Genomic DNA, 18,385 nt, shown 5'->3' with positions numbered 1-18,385 from the left:
TTCGCATGAGGTGGCCAAAGTACTGGAGTTTCAGCTTTAGCATCATTCCTTCCGAAGAAATCCCAGGGCTGATCTCCTTCAGAATGGACTGGTTGGGTCTCCTTGCAGTCCAAGGGACTCTCAAGATTCTTCTCCAACACCACAGTTCAAAGGCATCAATTCTTCGGCAGTCAGCCTTCTTCACAGTCCAACTCTCACATCCATACATGACCACTGGAAAAACCATATCCTTGACAAGACGGACCTTAGTCGGCAAAGTAATGTCTCTGCTTTTGAATATGCTATCTAGGTTGCTCATAACTTTCCTTCCAAGGAGTAAGTGTCTTTTAATTTCATGGCTGCAGTCACCATCTGCAGTGATTTTGGAGCCCCCAAAAATAAAGCCAGCCACTGTTTCCACTGTTTCCCTATCTATTTCCCATGAAGTGATGGGACCGGATGCCATGATCTTCGTTTTCTGAATGTTGATCTGAAAGTAAATCTGGAACCAATTCCTGATTTTATTTAATGTGCTCTAATTAAACAAGATATGTCATGAGGTTTGGGGGAATACTCCAAAATGACTTCTTTCCAATACATGCTCTTCTATTGTGCTCCAACCAAAGTGACCCTTTCTTTTTTGAACATACCAAATTCTTCCTTGCTCCATGAACTTTGAGTTATTTGATCTCTCACCCACATACTGTGTTCAGGATCTTTGCATGAATGGCTCCTTCTTACCATTATACTTTCAAATTAATAATCACCTGCTGCTGCTGCTGCTGCTGCTAAGTCGCTTTAGTTGTGTCTGAGTCTGTGCAATCCCAGAGATGGCAGCCCACCAGGCTCCCCTGTCCCTGGGATTCTCTAGGCAAGAATACTGGAGTGGGTTGCCATTGCCTTCTTCAATGCATGAAAGTGAAAAGTGAAAGTGAAGTCGCTCAGTCATGTCCGACTCTTAGCGACCTCATGGACTGCAGCCTACCAGGCTCCTCCATCCATGGGATTTTCCAGGCAAGAGTACTGGAGTGGGGTGCCATTGCCTTCTCTGAATAATCACCTAATCAACAACAATTTCTCTGATCACAAGTAGCCCTCTTTCAATGATTTCTGAATCATTGCCTTTTTTTTTTTCACAAAGAATTTACTTCTATGAAAAATTACATTTAATTTTATGTGTCTTTTTAAAAGGCCTATTTAAAATTAGACTCCATGAGGACAAGCCCTCTTGTCTTTTTTCAACAGTCTCACCATCTGGAAAAGCCTGGCACATAGCAGGTGTTCATTAAATATTTGTTAAGTCAATATGACTAAGTATAATCTTCTTTACATTTATTTTACTGTTAATTAGTACATTACTCATTCTGAATGGCCTTTTTCAAGTCACTGATTCTTATCTTTTGGTCCTTGGTTTCTTACTGATGTTTAAACAGGAAGGCCTGGGTAACACATATGGATTTCCTTTGCTTTTGAACAACTAGCAATCCCCTGGAATCCTCTGGAGAAATTTCTACACTTAGGCACTGTGAAAGCAAGAGTTCATGGAGGATTGCTCAGGGCACTTCAGGGTCAGGCTGCAAAGAAGCAAACATTAATTCTGCCCACATTTTCTTTTTATGAACCCAGTCAATGACCCGAATTTCACCAATGAGAGAGAAAAAGGACCTTCCAATATGCTAGAAAGCCGAACTGTGATTGGTGACCACCTGACCAATCTGGCTACACACTTTGTCTGTAGCCCAGAGTACTACATTCTAAGCAGCAGTATCTCCTTTTGCTGTATTCACCAAACTTCTCTAAACTTTTCTCTTTTCAGAAATGTACTGAAATACTTTGTTCTGTTTTCCTTTGTTGTAATGGTTTGTTCCTTTTCGGGAATTTTATATACAATCTCAGTGGGATAAATTTTAAGAGAGACAGAAGCAAACGTCTGGTGTATTCTCTCATCTGAAGTTGGGAAAAGATTGTTTTCAGTCTGTTTGAGCCCTATCCAACACTAAGAATTGCTCAATGGCTATATTTCATCTTCATGCCTCTGAAATTTTGGCTTTCTTCATCTCTTTAACGCTAATTTCTTGTCACTTATTAGCCCCTTTTCCTTTTCTGATTCTGTTCTCCTTCGTCATCTGACCACCTCCAAATTCTTCTTAGTTTATTAATGAGAGCAGTTGCTGCCCCGCCTCCCCGGCCCCATCACTCATAACTCTACTTTCTGGATCATTGTCCTGGGGATTTTTTTTTCCTGTAATCAAGATGACCCACAGCATTTCTTCTCTAAAAAAGAAACGTGCAACTCTATACACAGGTAAGAAAAAAGGGATATGTGAAGATTCTGGAACTAGATCATAGAGAGCCATGTGTGTTTGTACGTGTGGTGGGTGGTGATTTAGTCGATAAGCTGTGCCTGACTCTTGTGACTCCATGCACTATCACCTGCCAGACTCCTCTGTCCATGGGATTTCCAAGGCAAGAATACTGGAGTGGGTTGCCATTTCCTTCTCCAGGGCATATTCCCCATCCAGGGATCGAACTCATGTCTCTTGCATTGCAAGTGGTCTCCTGCATTGAAGGCAGAGTCTTTATCATGGAATCACCACGGAAGCACACGTGTATGTGTATACACACCAAAAAGGAAGCAACAGGTAGAAAGAGGGGCTATAGGGAGAGAGGTCTCAATTCCTGAACACTGTTCTCTAGTTCTAGTTAGAACAGAACCAAAAAGAAATATGCCAGAATGTGATATTAGGAACTTAGACTGTAAAAGGAAATTATACATTATGGAAAAGTATATGCTAGACATATACCCATTTTATCATTTAATCCTAAGGCCTTGTAGACGTACATCATTAAACTAAACATAAGAAAATTAAGACTCAAATAATTGATCTAACTTTCTAAGCCATGCAGATATTTACTTCCAAGTTTCTTGCTTCAGTGCCTGTGGATGCCCTCTTCAGTACACTTCAACATGTTACCCAGAGTCTAAATTCTGACGTTTTAGACTAGTATTGAAATGTGGTAAGAATACAGATCTGCAGCCAGAGAAGCCTGGGAGCAGACCCAGCTTCGGAACACTGTGTGACTTTCAGTTTCTTCTCCTATAAACCTGTGAGAATAGTCATCACTCCATAGGCTGGGGGTGGGGATTAAATAAAATCTAGAATGACTACCATAATGCCAAGATCAGATAGTCACTCAGTAAATGTTAGCTACTATTATCATTTTCATCCAAATGTATATTTTTTGGCTTAATGAATGGAAACATTGTGGTCAAAGTCATGTTCTAGTTGACTAAAGGACTAAATTTGGGATATGCGGTGTATCTCTTAAGTACTAAACAAATTTTAATGCTGCTTTCTGCTAAACGGGCCCTTCAGTTAATGCCTTGACAAATAAAAGAGTTACCTGTCATGGTTATTAATATTGAGCTGCAAGAGCAATTTTTTGAAAATGATTATTTTCTGTAGACTCATCCTTGGAAGCAATTTAAGATAGTTCTTCTCCTCTCCAGAAAAATGCAAATGTCAATCTTTTTAGGAACATAAATACATGGTAAATGAACTCAAGTATATCCATTGATCCAGCAATGTGAGCCTCGATTCACGATAGACATGAAGCAATTTAAAATTGGATTGATGAGACCTGTTTGTAGAGTGAACATCAAGCCCTATACCTAGACCATTTCTCCTAAAACTTTTCTTCACAGGGTCAGAAGAATGGAAGCACCAACCACCATACCACCATACTATCTTTTCCTAATAACCCAAGGTACACAAGTCTAGCCTGCTTACCCCCACCCCATATATCTTCTAACAACTCATACATGCTTTGGGTAGAAAGAATAAAAATCCTACTGAAACCCTGTCTCCCTTTTCACAAAGTAGAGTTCTCCATCTAGTTTTCAGAATGCTGGTCTAAAATTCTGAGGTTCAACCTAAACATTAAAAAGTTAATCCTGTCATATTTCAGCGCTGAGAAAATTTTAAGTAAAAATAATAGTACTAGAGTGATTTAATCAACATCAACTTAGCAAGTTAGCAGAGTATAGAAACATGGGCATTGGATTGGGAATTATGGTTTTCTCCAGATACATGGCCAATAGTGGGATGGCTGGGTCACACAGTAGTTCTATTTTTCTTTTTGAAGTACTGTTCTCCATAGTGGCTGTAAGAATTTACATTCCCACCAACAGTGTAAGAGAGTTCCCTTTTCTCCACAACATCTCCAGCATCTATTGTTTGCAAAATTTTTTGATGATGGCCATTGAGACTTTATTTTGAGTCTAACCAGCCATTCTATTTTTAAAATTTTTATTGAAGTATAGTTGATTTACAATATTGTGTTACTTTCTTCTGTAGAGCAAAGTGAATTGATTATACATATACATATATCAACTCTTTTTAGATTCTTTACAAAAACAAACAGTTACAGGTGTAGAAAATAATCTTATGGTTACCAAGGGGGAAGGTGGTGAGAGATAAATTAGGAGATTGGAACTGACATGTACACACTACTATATATAAAATAGATACTAACGACAACTTACTGTATAGCATAGGGAAGTCTATTCTGTAAGTAGCCACTCAAAGCAATTCACATCTTCTCTAGGCTTTAACTTCCTCATTTGTTAAGAGGACATTAATTATTACTACCCTATAACATTGTTTGTTAATGTATAATTGACATAACATCACTATATTAGTTTTGAGGCTTCCCAAGTGGCTCAGTGGTAAAGGATCATCCTACCAATGCAAGAGAGATAGACTTGATCTCTGGGTCAGGAGATCCCCTGGAGAAGGAAATGGCAACCCACTCCAGTATTCTTTCCTAGAAAATCCTGTAGACAGAGGAGCAGAGCAAGCTATAGTCCATGGGGTCACAGAGGGTTGGACACGACTTAGCAACTAAAAAACAAAAACAAATGCTAGTTTCAGGGTACAGCATTGTGACATTTTTATATACTGTGAAATAATCACAATCAGTCTAGTTATACATCCATCACCATTCATAGTTAAAATTTGTCTAATGAGAACTTTTAAGATCTACTTTGTTAGCAACAGGTATACAACACAGTATTATTAACTATAGTCACTATGTTATTCATTTTATATCCTCATGGCTTATTTTATGACTGGAACTTTGTGCATTTTGACCACCTTCACCTATTTCAGTCCCCAACCTCCACCATCTCCTGCCTCTGATAACCATCAATCTGTTCTCTGTAACTATGAACTTAGTTTTTTATTTGCTTTTTAAATTCCCCATATAAGTGCAATCATACAGGCTTTGTCTTTCTCTTCATAATATCTCAAGGTTCACTAAGCATAAAAGCCTCAAGATCCATTAACATTATTGCAAATGGCAGGTTTTCCTTCTTTATGGCTGAATAATATTTCACTATATATTGGGCTTCCTTGGTGGCTCAAATAGAAAAGAATCTGTCTGCATTGTAGGAGAGCTGGGTTAGATCCCTGGATCAGGAGGATTCCCTGGAGGAAGGAATGGATATCCATTGCATCATTCTTGCCTGGATAATCCCATGGAGAGAAGAGCCTAGCAGGGTACAGTCCACAGGGTCACAAAGAGTCAGACACGACTGAATGACTAAGACTCAAATATACATCATTTTCTTATCCACCCACCAGTGGACACGTAAGTTGCCTCTGTGTATTGGCTTTTGCAAATAATGCTACAATAAACATAGGCGTGCATGTGTCTTCTTGGGGCTTCCCAGGTAGCTTAGTGGTAAAGAATCTGCCTTCCAAGCAGAAGATGCAGATTTGATCCCTGGGTCAGGAAGATTCCCTGGAGAAGGACATGGCAACCCACTCCAGTATTCTTACCTTGGAAATCCTATGAACAGCAGAGCCTGGCGGGCTATAGTTCATAGGGTTGCAGAGTCAGACATGCATGATGTAGCAACTAAACAACAACAACGTCTTCTTCAGTTACTGTGTATTTCCTTTGGATAAATATCCAGACGTGAAATTGTTGACTCTATGTCTGCATTTACCCATTTGTTCTATAAATACTTTTCAGCACAGAGCCAGTCATTGTGCTGAGTTCAATTCTCTGTGCACAGAGTGCTGGATAAGAGGTGGAGGTGGGGCTAGGCTGAGGTGTGCGTGATGTGTTCCACCAATATCTACGCTCCTAGCAAAGTTTAAGTTGCTCCTGTCTAGTCCTGCTTGGCCCTGGCAAGGGTCATTATTCTATGCCCAGGGTCCCACACTAGATTAAAGACAAGAGCTCTGGACCAGTGGAAATGAGTAAAGAAAATTGTCTCCATGAATGGACAGTGGGAGAGGTTGATATGTTACCAAACAACGTCAATGGTCTATATATTGTAAGCAGGCCATCTTCATCTGACCACACTGAGAAGTTTCAGTTATCGTCTAAGTGATGCCCAGTATTTTGTCGAACAGAAAAGGATACCCCCAGATAGACCTCGAATGGTTTTGTGCTGCTCTCCGGCACCAGCAACCATAGGATATTTGTTCCCCAAGACTCAACATTGTCCATCTGCAGACTTGACTTCTACCCACATGTCTGCCTGACCGCAGAACCTTGGGATAATCAAGGGAAAAGACCAAATTTTTTTATCTTACACCTCGACTACAGATCTTTAAATTGAACAGGGAATTTAGCCTCTTTGTCCTTTTGTTCTAATCTGATAACTTTGCTGAGATGACAATTACAAGAACAAATGGTGCTAGGATGGAGTGAGTGAGGACTGGCCACAGTGGTTGATTCCAATTTTGATATTTCTAGAAGGCTGAATCTGGCAAAACCTGATTATGCCATCTTCTTTAGCAAACTATTCTGCCTCTGTGTCCTGGCTTTAAAATGGAATAGGGTACATTTCACAGCCTCTGTTATGCAACAAATTTGGGGAAGTGGAATGATTTGTTCAAATTCACAGAGCAGAGCCAAGGCCAGGTTTCCTTGTCAATTTCAGGGTTCCTCCCAGACCAGTTTTTTCATTGTGTTTTTTACACCAACATTTTGTTATTGTTACTGCTTTGCATAACTGTTACAGTCAACAGTTTTTTTATTCCAGCCCTAGCATTTTCTTGCTGAGTGAACTCGAACAAGTCACTTTCCTTCTCTAAGCCTCAGATTCTCATCTGTTGGAGATACTCATCTGGGGGAAACAATACATGCATACAGACATACAGACATACCCGTTATAATTATTGTGAGAATTACATGATTTAATCCATGTAAAACTTTTAGCTTGGTGTTTTTCATAAGAGAGCTGTTCAATAATTTTTTAAAAGCATTTTAGATAAAGGATTTTTCAGAATGCCTCTCTGGCTCTTGCTTTGTTGCTACCATGTGCTAAATACTATTCAGGGTGGACTCACTTGAGAAAAAAAACTATACAAGACACATATCTTCCCTTGTAGATCAGTTGGTAAAGAATCTGCCTGCAACGCAGGAGACCAGAGTTCGATCCCTGGGTTGGGATCCCCTGGAGAAGGAAATGGCTACCCCATTCCAGTATTCTTGCTTGGAGAATCCCATGGACAGAGGAGCCCAGCGGGCTACAGTCCATGGCATTGCACGAGTCGGAGACGAGTCAGCGACTAAACCACCACATGACTAAAAAAGGTTAACACTTGAAATTCATTTTCCTAATGGTTTTGCTACATTTTATTATTATCTTTGTGCTTAAAGTGTGTGTTATAACTGTATGACAGAAACACTATAAAACAGTATACTACTGCTTATCCCTTCCCAACTCTGTTCAGTGATACTATGTTGATAGCTTGAAGTCTGTAGTGGGAATATTTACACTATGGAAATGGTGAATGCCATAAATCAAGGCTTGATTTATTGTTTGGTTGATTTTTCCAGACTAGAATTGATAGGTTAATAAGGAAGAATAAACTCAAAATTGTGTGTTTTCTGTTACACTGTAAACAAATAATAGAGGAAATGTTTTTGGTATTCAAATACCATTAGAGGATTTAGCAAAGATTTAGATCATGCCATTAATAAATATATGGAGTTTCAACATGTTTTGTTGCTTCATTTTTGTCTTCCTTATTAATGTAAATGACCAACGTTTTAACGTATTAACCAACGTTTATGTCACCACCACACTCACTCTTCAATGAGGCGAATGACTTCTTTGCTGAACAGACAGAAATAAAGCATATACTTGCAGTCTAATTTTGTCAGATTATGATTGAATTGCAAAGACAGGTTAGTTGTGGATGCAAGAGTTCAGCAACAATCAACTAAAGTATTCTATGAGAATCAATTGGCTATATGGAATTTATAATAAAGATTCTTCTATATTTTATGTAAATTGCATAGCATATATCCTATATATCAGTAAAACATATAATCAACTTTACCCACACACACACGTATAGATACACAGGTATACTTTTTTTTTTTTTCCTCCGAGAGCTGGTTGTTAACTACTTATCAGCTTACCACTGCCCCAAAGTACATTTACCTTCTAGTCATTACCTCTCTGGCTCCTGAACAGATGATAAATAAACTCTAGGATCCATACTTCAGCCAATACACATCCCAAACCCTATTGTACTTCTCAGGACGTTTTCCCAAGATAAACTTGTGTGAGTTAAAGTCACCAAAACTCTCTTGGTGACTTGGGCAGCTCTCCTGATCTGCCCTGGGCAAAGGAGAATTATTCCCTATTAACCTAAACAAAAGTCTTTCTCAGGGCCTAAACTTGTAAATAAAGGATTAAGAGAAGTTGAATTTCACTGACATTCCTGTAAGCTCAGTGCTCAAGAAAATTGTGAGGTTCATTCCTTCCAGAACTCTCGTCTTTATGGAATAAATATCATCATAGGCCAGTCTCAGGCTTGTCTTTCTGCTTTATCATTTTCATTCATCATCTCTAAGGCTGAGCTGGCCTGGGTTTCCCTTGTCTGGGCCGTGGATGTCCCCTGCTGGAAACCAGAACTCACTGCAGCTGAGGGAACTGGAGCTGCGTGGCAGTCTATGTGAATGTCTGTGAGAGGATGCTGTTGCTGCCTACATGCATCTCAACAGGACACCACTCAGAAGATTCATTCTCTTGTCCTAGCTTTACAAGCCTGTCCTCCTTTACTAGTTTCATCAACTACATTAATAATAATCACTATTTATCAAGTATTTAACATATATATGCATGATAAACTGTCCATAAAAATTTATTGGAAAAAAGTGAACAGGAGCCTAATCCTTGTTGGTTACATTACATGCTATCACATTTAATCCTCAATCAAACAAGGCAGGTTCTACGATTAACTCATTTTTGGGGAGGGGGTGCAGTTGAAGGAACTTGAGCTTTAAAGAGGTTAGATAACTTGCCACATCCAAGCAATGCGACCTTAAGCAGTGTCAGAATTATCACAGCCTAGGAGCTGGATCTCCCTGTCTGCTGGGCTCACTTCTCTGCCGCACTATCTCCAGGGCCTTTCTCCAGTCTGTCAATTACAAGCAAATCTCCTGCTCTTACTTGTTTTTAGATTTCCCCACCCCAAGATTCACCCAGGATCAATCTCTTCCTTTGTCCTGCTTGGTACCCTGGCTGAATACCCTATGTGTTCAGAACCTGAGTTTCTTCATCAGATAAATTAAGGGGGTGGATTAGCTGACTCTTCCTTTTTCTTCCAATTCTAGTATGAGGATGCTTTTGAATTTCGTTTCGAGTAGATGTGCTATAGTCCAAATTGCTGGGGATTTCCTCTCTGGCTAAGGAAACAAAGCTCAGTTATGTACTGCTTGTGAGTTTGCATCAGGAGGATGAAACTTAACCCAAGTGGGGGCTACCTTTAGGATTAGTTTTCACATCAGAACCCACTGACCACTTACATGAGACGTTATCAGTTCGTGGACAAAAAGTACAATTTCTCCCTTCTCTCCAGTGAGCCAAAGCATGGTTGGCAATTCAGATAGCCAGTTGGGAGTTTTCACCATGTGACAAGCCCAAAGGCATTTCTGAGGCTGCCAGCACAGAGGCTTGTCGAATCTGCTAAGGAACCAGATGCAGCAGATAAAATATCTTCCACACGTGGCATCTGGGGTCTGTGCTTGCCAGCTGAGAGAAGGGGCTGGGTGGTGCAGAGCTGAGGGTGGGGATGATAGAGAGACAGCAGTAGAACAAATCATATACATAAAGTAGGAAAAAAGCGAGTCTAGAGAACATTTCACGATTCTGGGAAAACTGATTAAATGAAAGTGAATTACATATAGATTTTTAAACTCAAAGACCAGATTATAAGTAGGCCAATTATACATTGTGACGTTGGACACTATTGTTTTATTGAAAGTCAGCTATTGTTTTGCATTTCTAGGATGCAATGGTCTTTTTGTAACTGACTCGGCGCAATTGCATTCATTTATTTATACACACCTTGGCTATTCTAGTTCTACCCTCATTAGAAAATACAAACATATTGCATTAATTTTCATTGTCAAGCAGGAAATGGCTATGTATGTTAGGCCATATCTCTCAATTTCGTCTTTTAGAAATATGTTTCCTGTTCATATTCCTCAAATGATATTCTTTCATTTCCATCTCCTTTCCTCTCAAATAATTCATTATATATTTACTGAATACCTACATTGACAGGTGTAATGATAACAAACATGAAGAAACAAAGTGTTTGTCTTCAAGGAGCTGACAAAATAGAGGATTGGAGTTGATCAGTGTAAGGTGTTGGTGTGGAGATATGCAGAACAGTAGCCAAATTAAGGATGCTTTTCTGTGTGTTGTGGTGTTGTTGGCTGGAGTTGATACTTTCTTAAACAAACAAAATTGTATGTGTGTGTGTGTATGTTTGTGTATTTTCCTTCTTAGCTTTGATTTTTCAAAAAATATATACCCAAAGGGATCCTTATAATTAGATCAACAGTTTTCTTCAAAATAACTTTGTTGTAAATTTTGTTTCAGTATATTTTGTGCTCAGTCACTCAGTCGTGTCTGACTCTTCGTGGACCCATGGGCTGCAGCCCACCAGTCTCCACTGTCCATGGACTTTTCCAGCAAGAACACTGGAGTGGTTTGTCACTTCCTAATCCAGGGGATCTTTCCAATCCAGGGATCGAATCTGTGTCTCTTGCATATCCAGTATTGATAGGTAGGTTACCACTAGCACTACCTGGGAAGCCCTCAGTATATTTTAGGATGTATCAAAATGATAAAAATGCTGAAATGAAGTTACCATAACTTATTCTATTTTCAGATCAAGATCAGTTTCTCTATGTCACTTTCTAGAACTTACTTTTATGTATTTTTACAGCATCACAGGTAGAACATTCTAGTTTTTCTATTAATCTGACATCAGTTATTCCTCTGAGGTCTCTTGCCATCTCTTGTACCCTTATCCTTCCTCAGTTGCAGTATTTCATGCAAGTCAAAGTGCTAAAAAACAGAAGTAGAAATATTCATATCATATTCATTTACAACTAATACAGGAACACCTATTTACATAACACACACATTAACAAATATAAAGGGATAAATTGACAATAATAACAAAAGTAGAGAGCCTTAACACACCATTTGCATCAATGGGCAGGTAATCTAGATGGAAAAATCAATAAGCTAATAGTGGTCTTAAATGACACATTAGACCAGATGGACTTAAATATCTATAGGACATTCCATCAAAGATAGAATACATATTCTTTTTGAATGCAGATTTAATTTTCTCCAGGGTTGGCCATAAAAAAATATTATCAAGTTTAAGAGGATAGAAATTATACAAAGCATTTGTTGATCAGAAAGAATGAAATTATCAGTAGAAATCAGTTACAGGAAGAAAGGGCAAGCATAATGGCCAGAGTTAGATCACAAAATCTGATTATATTCTTGGCAACCAAAGATGGAGAAGCTCTATACAGTTAGCAAAAACAAGACCTGGAGCTTACTGTGGCTTAGATCATAAGCTACTTATTGCAAAATTCAGGCTTAAATTGAAGAAAGTAGGGAAAACCACTAGGCCATTCAGGTATGACTTAAATCAAATCCCTTATGATAATACAGTGGAGGTGATGAATAGATTCAAGGGATTAGATCTGGTAGACAGAGTTGAAGAACTATGGACATAGGTTCAAACAGGAAGTGGTGAACAAAACCATCCCAAAGAAAAGAGATGCAAGAAGGCATAGTGGTTATCTGAGGAGGACTTACAAATAGCTAAGAAAAGAAGAGAAGAAAAAGGCAAAGGAGAAAGGAAAAGATATACACAACTGAATGCAGAGTTCCAGAGAATAGCAAGGAGAGATAAGAAAGCCTTCTTAAGTGAACAATGTGAAGAAAGAGAGGAAAACAATAGGGAAAGACTAGAAATCTCTTCAAGAAAATTGGAGATACCAGGGGAACATTTCATGCAAAAAAGATGGGCACAAGAAAGGACAGAAATGGCAAGCACATAACAGAAGCAGAAGAGATTATGAAGAGGTAGCAAGAACACACAGAAGAACTATACAAAAAAGTCTTACTGACCTAGATAACCACAGTGGTGTAGTCACTCACCTAAGGCTAGGATCTTGGACTGTAAGGTCAAGTGTGCTTTAGGAAGTATTACTATGAACAAAACTAGTGGAGATGTTTGAATTCCAGCTAGCTATTTAAAATCCTAAAAGATGATGCTGTTAAAGTGCTGAACTCAGTATGCCAGCAAATTTGGAAACTCAGAAGAGGCCACAGGACTGGAAAAGGTCAGTTTTCATTCCAAACCTAAAGAAGAATGTTTATGCCAAAGAACGTTCAAACTACCACACAATTGCCCTCATTTCACATGTTACCAAGGTAATGCTCAAAATCCTTCCATCTAGACTTCAGTAGTACATGAACTGAAAAATTCCAGATATACAAGCTGTATTTCAAAAAGATGGAACCAGAGATCAAATTGCCAAAATCCACTGCATCACAGAAAAGGCAAGCAAATTCCAGAAAAACATCTACTTCTGCTTCATTGACTATGCTAAATCATCTGACTGGTGTATCACAACAAACTGTGGAAAATTCTGAAAGAGATGGGAATACCAGACCACCTTACCTGCCCCCTGGGATACCTGTATCCAAGTCAAGAAACAACAGTTAGAACCAGACATGGAACAGAAGACTAGTTCAAAATTGAGAAAGGAGTACGTATGTTAAGTCTGTATAACTGTCACCCTGCTTATTTAAATTAAATGCATAATGCATCATGTGAAATGCTGGGCTGGATGAAGCACAAGCTGGAATCAAGATTGCCAGGTAAAATATCAACAACCTCAGATATGCAGATGATGCCACCCTAACAGCAGAAAGCAAAGAGGAAATAAAGAACCTCTTGATGAAGATGAAAGAGGAGGGTGAAAAAGCTGGCTTAAAACTCAACATTCAAAAAATGAAGATCATGGCATCTAGTCCCATCACTTCATGCCACATAGATAGGGAAAAGTGGAAAGACTGACAGATTTTTTTTTGGCGGGCTCCAAAATTACTCTAGACAGTGGTTGCAGCCATGAAATTAAAAGACACTTGCTCCCTGGAAGAAAAACTATGATAAATCTAGGTAGCATATAAAAAACCATAGACATCACTATGCTGACAAAGGTCCATCTAGCCACAGCTATTTCCAGTAGTCATGCATGGATGTGAGAGTTGGACTGTAAAGAAGGTTGAGCATGGTAGAATTGATGCTTTTAAACTGTAGTGCTGGAGAAGACTCTTGAGATTCCCTTGGACTGCAAGGAAATCAAACCAGTCAATCCTTAAGGAAATCAGTCCTGAATATTCATTGGAAGGACTGATGCTGATGCTGCAATACTTTGGCCACCTGATGTGAAGAGCTTACTCATTGGAAAAGACCCTGATGCTGGGAAAGACTGAAGGCAAAAGAAGAGGGTGGCAGAGGATGACATGGTTAGATAGCATCACTGACTCAATGGACATGAGTTTGAGCAGACTCTGGGAGATAGTAAAGGACAGGGAAGACTGGTGTGCTGCAGCACATGGGGTCACAAAGAGTAGGACAAATTTAGTGACTGAACAACAACAGTATGATAACTGATATAAGGATACAAGATATAAAGGGTTTGAAAAACAGAAGGGAGAAATTTTTGCCTGAAGGCAACAAGAAAAAGATTCTAAAACAGGAACTAATTTTTCTGAATCATAAAGTACAAGAAAAGGAGATTTCACCAGCCAGGATGTCAGGAAAGCAGTTATGAAGGAGAAAGATTTTTCTAGACAGAAGGGAAACCAGGAGCAAAGTGAAAGTGTTATGAATGTGTATAGTGGTCATGGAATGGCAAGTAGTTCAGTGTGATGTGCCATGTGATTTGAGGGTGGTATTTCTAGAGCCAAACTCAGACGGCCTTTAAATGTATTAATGGCCCACTAGAGCCAAGACTGGGCCTTTAGTAAAAGAAACATTGACCACGACCAATGTTAAGGAAATTAATGCTTCACTTCCTACAACCCAACGATAAGCTACACCTAATCTTTTCCTTTACTCCTTGATCCCAAAAGACCCCAAATGGATTTAAATGCACTGACCCAGCAATGACATCTCTCTTAATATAACCCTTAAGAAACACTTACTATATTTCCTGCCAGATAGCTAAAATTTTATCCTGTCTTTTTCTAGTATGTTGATTTTCAAACCATTGTTGTTTGCAGCCCTGTCTTTGAAGATCTGATGCTGACAACTCATTCCAATCTTTGTCATTCCATAGCCTAAACAGGATTCACAAGGTCAGGGAGATGGTAAATGAGACTAAGGCCCATTGTGAAAGATCTTGAATGCCACCCTAACATGTGTACATATGTCATTAAATATCTACTGTGTGCCAGACACCCTTCTAGATGCTAAACATATAATGATGAACAAGACAGACCAAATCCCTATGCTACTGAGGGACATTCTAATGGAAAGCCTTAGAAGTGCCCTATAGAGAAAAAGAAAGGCAGAGCACTCTTTGATATAAATTGCAGCACTATCTTTTCAGATTCATCTCATAGAGTAATGGAAACAAAAATAACCAAATGGGAACTAATTAAACTTAAAAGCTTTTGCATAGCAAAGGAAACCATAGATAAAACAAAAAGATAATCTACAGAATGGGACAAACTATTTGCAAATTTTTACGACTGACAAGGGATTAATCTCCAAAAATATGCAAACAATTCATATGACTCAATATCAAAAACAAACAACTCAATAAAAAAAAGGGAGGCAGAAAACCTAATAAACATCTCTCCAAAGAAGACATACAGATGACCAATAGACACATGATAAGATGTTCAGCATTGCAAATTATTAGAGAAACACAAATCAAAACTACAATGAGGTATCATCTCACATGGATCAGAATGGCCATCATCAAAAACTCTATAAATAGTAAATGCTGGAGAAAAGGGAACCCTCCTGCACTGTTAGTGGGAATGTAAATTGATACTATGCCACTATGGAAAACACTATGGAGTTTCCTTAAAAAAACCTAAAGTCAGAGCTACCATAGGATCTTTAAATCCCACTCCTGGGCATATATCTAGAGAAAACCATACTTAGGAAAGATACATGCAGCTCAATCAATATTAATTCATTTACAATAGCCAAGACATGGAAGTAACCTAAATGTCCATCTACAGATGAATGGATAGAGAAAATGTGGGATATTTATACAATGGAATATTAGTCATAAAAAATAATGAAATAATACAATTTGAAACATGAATGGACCAAGAGATGATCATACTAAATAAAGTGAGAAAGACAAATATATATCACTTACATGTGGGATCTAAAACAAATGATTCAAATGAACTTATATACAAAACAGAAATAGACCCACAGACATAGAAAACTTATGGTTACCAAAAGGGAAAGTGGGGGAGGGATAAATTAGAAATTTGGAATTAACAGATAAGCACTATTATATATATAAAATAGATAACCAACAAGGACTTACTGTAGAGCACAGAGAACTAAAATCAGTATTTTATAAAAAGCTTTAAGGCTACTGAATCTTAAAAAATATATATGCATAACTAAATCACTTTGCTGTATAACTGAAAGTGACACAATCATAAATCAACTATAATACTTCAACTAAAAAAAATTTTTTTTAAAGAAGTGCCCTATAGAAAAGGTGACTCCATGGAATTTCAAGTAGGAAAGAATCTGTTCTAGGATGACTACCTCATGCCGTAACTTCCTACACCTTGATGTTTAAGCCTCTTTCCATCTATTATAAGATTGCTTCTCTGTGGTAATGAAGATCAAGATTCTTTCCCTCCATTAAAACTAACCCATTATTGAGTTTCATTTTTGTAAAGTTTCTGGGTGACAAATCTTATTAATAAATAATATTAAGAAGTGATACTTCATAATGATCAAAGGATGCATTTATTAAGGACATAATTCTATCTTTGTATGAACAAGACTTTAAAACAAAGCAAGTTCGGTTCAGTTCAGTCGCTCAGTCGTGTCCGACTCTTTGCGACCCCATGAATCGCAGCCTCCCTGTCCATTACCATCTCCAGGAGTTCACTCAGACTCACATCCATCGAGTCAGTGATGCCATCCAGCCATCTCATCCTCAGTTGTCCCCTTCTTCTCCTTCCCCCAATCCCTCCCAGCATCAGAGTCCTTTCCAATGAGTCAACTCTTTGCATGAGGTGGCCAAAGTACTGGAGCTTCAGCTTGAGCATCATTCCTTCCAAAGAAATCCCAGGTTATTGCTAGAGACTAACATACCTATCTCAATAATTGATGGAGCAAGTAGACAGAAGTTTAATAAGAACATCAGAGACTTAAGAACATAGGAGTGAAGTGAAAGTTGCTCAGTCATGTCTGATTCTTTGTGACCCCATGGACTATACAGTCCATGCAATTCTCTAGGCCAGATTATTGGAGTGGGTAGCCTTTCCCTTCTCTGGGGGATCTTTCCAACCCAGGAATTGAACCAGGGTCTCCTGCATTGGAGGCGGATTCTTTACCAGCTGAGCTATGAGAGAAGCCCTGAACATAGAAGAATATAGGAGACTTATACAATATTCCAAACAGAATACACATTCTTTTCAACAGCACTAAAAATATTTACTTTGATAGGCCATCTGTTGGTCATAAAAAATTCATAATAAACTGAAGAAGATTATAGTCATAAGAGGCCTATTTTTTTTCCAAAATAGAATTAAAGTAGAAATTGATAATACAATTATATATGAAAACTCCTTCAAATATTAATATTTAAAATTTAAAAATCATTTCTAAACATACAATATGAAAACACAATAGAAATTATAAAATATTTTTAATTGGATGGGAATGAAAATGCCTCAAAATGTGTGGGAGGCAACTAAAATGGTATTTAGAGGAAATTTTATAGTATTGAGTAACTATAATAGAAAAAGTCTCAACACGATAGTATAATCTTTCACTTTTGAATAGAAAAATGAAGAGCAAATTGAATTCAAAGTAAGTCAAAGGCAGGAAATAATAAAAATGAGCAAAATCAATGAACATGAAAACAGAAAAATAGGGACAAAACCCAAAACTCTTTCTATGACAAATAAAATTTATAAAACTCTATCCAGACTAAATAGAAATAAAAGAGAATATAAAAATACTAATATCAGAAATTATAGAGAAAACATCTCTACAGAGTCTGAAGACACTTAAAAGAAAGGGAATACTATGAACATTTTGCCAATAAGTTGAATAGTTTAAATGCAATGGGGAAATTAATTGAAAGACACAGCGATCAAAGATCACTCAAGAAAAAACAGATATCTTTAATAGCCAAATATATTAAGGAAATTAAAGCTGCATCTAATAGCCTTCCACCAAGTAATATGCAAGATGAGATGTCTTCACTGGTGAATACTACTGTTGGGCTGCCCTCTGCAGTCCTGCAAACCTTGTAGTTGCCCAGCCACTAGACTGAAGAAAGAACCCAGAGAAAGCAACAGAGACCTTGATAATCTATCAGAAAAATCTTACAAGTCTGAAGCTTCATTCTGGAGCAACAACCCATTGTGTGCAGCAGACAGAACATAAGGCGGTGTGTTGGACAGACTTAGAAAGACAAGGCAGTAAGTATTTGTTACTCAGGGGAGAAAGAGGCTACCATTTATGGGGAGAATTGGTATCAAGTTGAATCATCAGTTGCCAAGGAAACCAGCAGCTGGGGCAGAGGGACAAGCAGGTAGGTAGTTACTGCCCTATGATTGAGAGGATTGAATACTGAGTATGGTGTAGGTGAACCAGGGACTGAATGAACAGGGGATGTACAGAGAGCAAGAGAACAGCCATCTTGAGTGGCCTGAACATATAATTATCAGTCATTAAATGTATATATACTAATTGATCAATAGCTCATGAAATAGTCTAGAAAACTGAAGAGATGGGACACCTTCTGACTAACGTTATGAAGCAAA

Source organism: Ovis aries, chromosome 1, assembly GCF_016772045.2.
Source record: "Ovis aries strain OAR_USU_Benz2616 breed Rambouillet chromosome 1, ARS-UI_Ramb_v3.0, whole genome shotgun sequence".
In the NCBI taxonomy this organism is placed as follows: Eukaryota; Metazoa; Chordata; class Mammalia; order Artiodactyla; family Bovidae; genus Ovis; species Ovis aries.
Note: the sequence above shows the minus strand (reverse complement) of the source record.